Source organism: Lactuca virosa, chromosome 6 (assembly GCF_052849685.1).
Source record: "Lactuca virosa cultivar CGN04683 chromosome 6, Lactuca_virosa_CGN04683_v6, whole genome shotgun sequence".
Taxonomy (NCBI): Eukaryota; Viridiplantae; Streptophyta; class Magnoliopsida; order Asterales; family Asteraceae; genus Lactuca; species Lactuca virosa.
Genome location: NC_136431.1, coordinates 103337357 through 103343366, shown reverse-complemented (window position 1 = coordinate 103343366; position 6010 = coordinate 103337357). Strand labels below are relative to the sequence as shown.

Below are 6010 nucleotides of genomic sequence, written 5' to 3'. Positions count from 1 at the left end.
GTTTTGATCCAAAAAATTTTGGTGATTTATCAGTAGTCCAATTTCGGATACCTTGTATGGTTTTGGTCCTTATTGTTGGTGTTTTTGTGTGGTTTTGGTACATGCCCCACATGAAATGACAAATATAGTTTTTTTAATTTTGTATTGACAAAATTGCAAAAATGGTACCTATGGTTGACAAAAATCTGTGATTTTGGTCCAAAAACGTATATTGGTGTATAAATTGGTCCAATTTTAGATCCTTTTAGTGTTTTTGGTCCCTATTAGCTTAAAAAGACTATTATGCCCTTATATTTATTTTTTATTCTGTTATATCCCTTTTAACTTATTTTTTTTTTATCATTTTTAATATTTATTCTAATTTATATTTTAATTGTTTTATAATTAAAAATAAAAAAACCCACGATATCCACCCCTTCATCTCTCTTAAGAAATCACTTTCTCTGCCGTCTCTCTCCATTGTGTCACCGGAAAATATCTCATCTCCCACCGTACTTCCTCTCCCTTGTCTCACCGAAAACCACTGTCGGCACTGCTATACTCACCGGTAACCACACCAACTCCATCTATCGATCTTTTCATTACCACATCGAAAACCACCACTAACAACGGCTCATCGCCGCCATACTCGCCGAAAATTACTGCCAACTGAAAAACCCTAGTTCTGTTTCTAAAGATTCTTGAAGCCTAGCTTTGCTTCTGAAAACCCCAACTCCGGTGGTGTTTAGATCTTTATGTTGTTTCCTAGCGACTTTTGAATCTCTTTCATCCATGGCAATCAAGCCCTAGATCCGACAACGTTCGGATGACATTCATATCACATTCGTATCTCCAGCCATGATGAGATCTTCTTGATCTCCATCCATGATCTTGAAGTTATGATGAAGTGGTGTCAGACAAATTAATAATGGGAGGCCGAAGGTGGGTTTCGAATAAAAAGAAAGCTTCACCTTTAAATTTCTATACAAAAATCAGTGAGATTCAAATATGGATTTAAACAGGTTAATCGTGAAATCTCCATATTCATTTTCAGTAGACGACGACAGTGTCCGGCAACCACCATCTGACGGTAGTGGTTGGAGGTTCAGGAGGTCGATGGTAGTGGATGTAAGAGAGATAAAGGCGGGCAGAGTAAAGAGAAGGTGGTTGATGGTCGACGATTGAACTGGCTTTAGAGTTGCAAATCGATGGTCGCCGGCCGTCTGGAGGTTTCCGACTACACTAGATAGTGGTCCAGATTTAGTGTTCATCAGTCGAGAGAATAAAGAGGGCGATGGGATAAGGTGTCGTGGGTGGGATCTTTTTTTTGTTTTTTAATTAAAATAATAGAAAATAATTAAAATAATAATAAAATAATTAAAAGAAATTTAAAAATATATATTTAAAGGCTTTTTCATCATTTCAGGTAAGTAAGTTATGGACCAAAACCACAAAAAATGCCAACTATAGGGACCAAGAGCACACGAGGTATCTAAAATTGGACCACTGATGCAACAAGAAACGTTTTTGGACCAAAGTCACAGGTTTTTGCCAACCACAAGGACCATTTTTGAATTTTTTTTTTCTTTTGTATTCTTTTGATTACGAGTGGTATAATAGTCTTTTGAATTTGAAAGGGACCAAAACCAATAAAAAAAATTCAATTTTGGACCATTGGATTGTTAGATATTAAAATGTTTGACAGAAGAATATTTATTTTGACCTATTAGTTTTAGGGTTTTTCAAATTTTAAACCCTAAGACTATAAATAGTTTAGGTCGTTTTTTATTTTAGTGAGAGCCTATTTTTCACTTTTAATTTTCGTTTTTCTCATTGACAGAGAAAGTGAGAGTTCATGTTTTTCATATGAGGTTTCTCTATTGTAATTAGATCTGATGATCATATGAATGAAGAAATATTTCACTGATTTCTTGTTTATCTGAGATTGATTCATCTACTGTTCTTAATTTCCGCATTGTCATCTCATATTGTGTGAATCTGGGTTCCTACAATTGGTATCAGAGCTTGATCTTGAACAATATTTGTTCTTTCAAGTTTTAAAGATAAGAGGTGGCATATTTTTGTAGTTGAATCTTTCTCACGAATCTGGTGTAAGTTTTCTAGTCACTCTGTGATTTATACTCGAAAATTTCTATAACTCGAAAATTTCTATATCTACATCAGATCTGAACAATTTGTGAAGAACCCTCTAGGTTTTCTTTTGAAAACGTTTTTTTTTCTTCCTAGATCTATTTTTTCTCACATCTGATCTTCATTCATTCTATTATAAATCCGTTTTTATTGAAGATACAATGTCAGATCTATGTTTTTCTGATGCTTCATTTGCCCTTTGTGAAAACATATTTCCTGATGCATGGCACATTCAAGGATTTCATGAGTATGAAACGTTTACTGCTAATGAAATATATCATCTCATGAAGAATGGTTTGATTACTAAGGAAGTATGTGTACAAGACATGTTTGGAAAGTGGCATTCTATAGAGAGTGACACACTTCTTGTACATGAACCGGATGTAATCCATTTCATAGTTAAAGATAAAGAAGAAAAGAAATGAAAGTGCAACAGAAACAAGAAGTTGTTAAAGATACTCCAAGTTCAGATGAAGATCCCCAAGTAAAAATGGTTGATAAATCCCCAGAAATAGAGAAGGAAAAAAGATGTTGATGATCCATGTTCTCCGAATGTTGTTGAAGATTCCTGCACCAAAGTTCATGATGTTATACCTGAAAAGAAAGAAGATATTATTAAGGTTCTTCATATTGGTGATACATCAAAGAGAATATCTCCTATATTTCATCCAGATCAAGTAGTTGTTTTGAAGGGATGAAACCTTACAGAAAACCAAAAGACAAGGTTTACCAAAATCGAAAATCAGGTGTATCAAGAAGTTGTGAGAACCGTTTCAGGAAGCCTTATGTGTCTTCATGGACCGGAAATTCATTCTACAAGGCAAGATACAAGAAGTTCAAAAAGAAAAAGGAAAAACCTAAGCAAATGTGGGTTCCAAAGAATAGATCCCCTGAACATGAAACCAAGAAAAACACAGAAGTTAGAAGAAGGTCTCATGAGAAGTTTCATGAAAGAAGATATCTGAAAAAGAAGAGTACTCAACAACTTCAGTTTTGGTTGAATGATATGATGAAGTTTCTTAAATCATTTTCCAGAAGTTCAAAGACTCCAGTGATCCATATAATTTTTGAAGATAACATTGTTTGGAGTAATGAGAAGATGTTAAAAGATCCAAAGTTTTTCCAAACCAACTCTCCAACTTTCAAACAATTTTGGGTTCCCAAAGTGTCTTGTTAAATGCCAAAGAAGATTGGAGAGAGAGAGAGAGAGAGAGAGAGAGAGAGAGAGAAAGAGAGAGAGAGAGAGAGAAAACTTCAAGTTATATTCAAAGCTCTCTTAAAAAAAAGGTATTTTTTAATTTGGTCTGCAATATATAGGGAGATATGGTAGACATTTAAAATTTGAAGGCGTTATTTGGAAATAATATTTATTATATGTGCATGGATCGTATACATGGTGAAGAAGTTCACAAATGATGCCATCAGATTAATCAAAAAAAACGGGGGAGCAAATTTTTGTTAATCTTTCGGTGGGTATAGTCTCAAGCAAAAATAAAGAAAAAGGGAGATATTGTTGGACATGCTGAAACTGATTTTGGCTGAAGCTTTGGTCTTATTGCTTGTTGGTTATTAAATTGGAAGAAATATTGAAATTAAAGATTGCCATCGAGATTTGTTTCAAAAAAAAAAAAAGGGGGGGGGGGTGATGTATGGTTCATTTATGTATCTACGGAGAATAAAGAAACTAAAGAAGACATGGAGAAAATAATTTAAATATTACAAAAGTGATGGCTATTGAAAATATTAAACAAATGGGGTTACAAAGAAAATCAAATGGACATATCGAGCATTATCCATTGATTAAACAATTCAAGATATAAAAGGGTTTGCTTTTATTGATTACCAAGAATGAGAAAGAAGCTTTAAATACTGGCTGCCAACTTTTGTGTATATCCGAGAAACCAACAGATAAGAGTGTAATATTTTACAAAAAAGATCATGGTCAACGTATTGGAAATGCAATGGTACTATTAGAAGCTATGGGTTTTGTATGATGTTGATGTTACAGTAAGTTCAAAGAACAGACAAAAATAGTGAGTTGTCAAAACCCAAGCTTAGGCTGTCGAATTCAAAGCAACAGTAGGAACAAAAGCTGTCATTTTCATTACTTCAATAGGAAAAGTCAAACAAATGACATACTCCTATTTTCAACTCATCAACAGCCGACCCCACCCCCAATTTTGACAAACATCAACCAAGACAACACTGCCACATCACTTTATACAACCACCCACATAGACTTAGCCATGTCACCACAAGTCAAACCTCCATTCTCTTTTGTTCGGTCAAACTGCCAACTCAACACTCATATTTCCTTACCATACCAATCTGGACCCACCTTATAACCCCACTCAACTCAAAATGTTTTTTTTATTTGGTTGACTACAATTTTGACGCTCAAGTTTCCCTCCCAACCACCTTTAATCCTACAAAATTTACCCTTTAACCCTCTCTTTTTATTAAATTTTTGTATGATTTTTTCACCAAAAATCTTGCTATTATCCAATGGTTCTTCGTTTTCCTTGATGGGTCCGAACCAATACCCAGTGGATTTTAGCTTTACGAAGATTTTATGTTTCCTCGGACAGATTTATTTGAAGACGAAGTGCAAATGTCGAGGGGAGACCGGTGTTTAAAATCGTCAATTTCTTTTATTCATCAGTCTAAACATTTAGGGGAGAATTGTTAGATATTAAAATGTTTGACAGATGAATTTTTATTTTGACCTATTAGTTTTAGGGTTTTTCAAACTTTAAACCCTTGGACTATAAATAGTTTAGGACTATAAATAGTTTAGACCTTCAAGTGAGACACACTCGTCACTCACTAAAGTTGAAATGGCTGCATCGAACTATATTGCACTCCTTAACACTGCGGAACAACCCAAAGAAGTTGGAGTTATAGTTGAATATCTGCAACAATGCCCATTGGCATATGCGCTCCTTTCTACTTCTTCAATTCCTCAATATCTTATCTCAGACGTCGTTCCAACTGCAGTCATCTCCCCAAGAGTAAAGTCAAAACAGTTTGATGTTGAATTTGATCTTTTTCAAACTACATTGGTTCTCCCTAAAGAAGAGTTCTCATCCATTTTAGGTCTACCAGATAATTCAAGTTCACCTAAGACATTCGTCACACCGACTTCTGCTCAACTGTTGACGATGTTCAAAGACATGGGGTACAAATTTGAAGACAACAGTGAACCATGTCTCTCAAGAATTAAGAAATCTTGTCTTCCCACACCGTGGCACTTTCTTACCTCCGTCCTCACTCGATGTCTCTTCGGATCAGTTGGTGGACGCAGCAAAGGTAAAACAGACCTTTGGATTCTTATGTACGGGCTTTTCTATGATGTCAATGTTGACTACACGTCTATTCTTTGGGACGATTTCCTTAACTTTCTCCCGGCCTCAAAGAATAAGTTCCTCATTCATCATCCTCGCTGGTGGTCAATCATTCTTCATAATGTCATCAATAATAGCAATCTTACAATAGATGGGATTCCAGAAGGCCCAAAGCCACAATTCTTGTGTATGACCCTATATAGAATGACAATTGCATCTACATCTGAGTCTTCACATCCAGTCATCATTCCAGATACTATAGTTGCAAAAATAGATGCAAATAGTGCCTCTCTACGTTCATATCAGAAATACATCAAAGGCACTATCTCACCTCCCAAAAAGAAGAGGAAGCACTCAGATCATGCATCCAAGAAGTTGGCTAAAAAGAAAAAGCAATCAAAGTTCGTTCCACAGCCTCCTATTCCATCCCCAGACGTCTCTGATGATAATCAAGAAGCAGAATTAGATAATCCTATATCTTCTCCTAAATCTGGTACAACATCTAAGTCACCCTCTTTCTTAGATTCCTTATTTCA

General features: G+C 35.2%; 2 long non-coding RNA genes across 3 annotated transcripts; one reads left to right on the top strand and one right to left on the bottom strand.

The window, feature by feature from the left end:
* The first annotated feature begins 412 nt into the window (after positions 1–412).
* Positions 413–3428, top strand: LOC145118623 (uncharacterized). The gene is made up of 2 exons (XR_013713384.1): positions 413–1283; positions 1406–3428. It is a non-coding gene; the product is annotated as an uncharacterized LOC145118623 (long non-coding RNA).
* LOC145118622 (uncharacterized) lies at positions 2406–3716 on the bottom strand. 2 transcript variants are annotated; one of them, XR_013713383.1, is made up of 3 exons: positions 3109–3716; positions 2861–3020; positions 2406–2724 (listed from the first exon to the last, which is right to left on the bottom strand). It is a non-coding gene; the product is annotated as an uncharacterized LOC145118622 (long non-coding RNA). The 2 variants fall into 2 exon arrangements; XR_013713382.1 differs by having other exon boundaries at positions 3114–3709.
* Positions 3717–6010: the final 2294 nt, after the last annotated feature.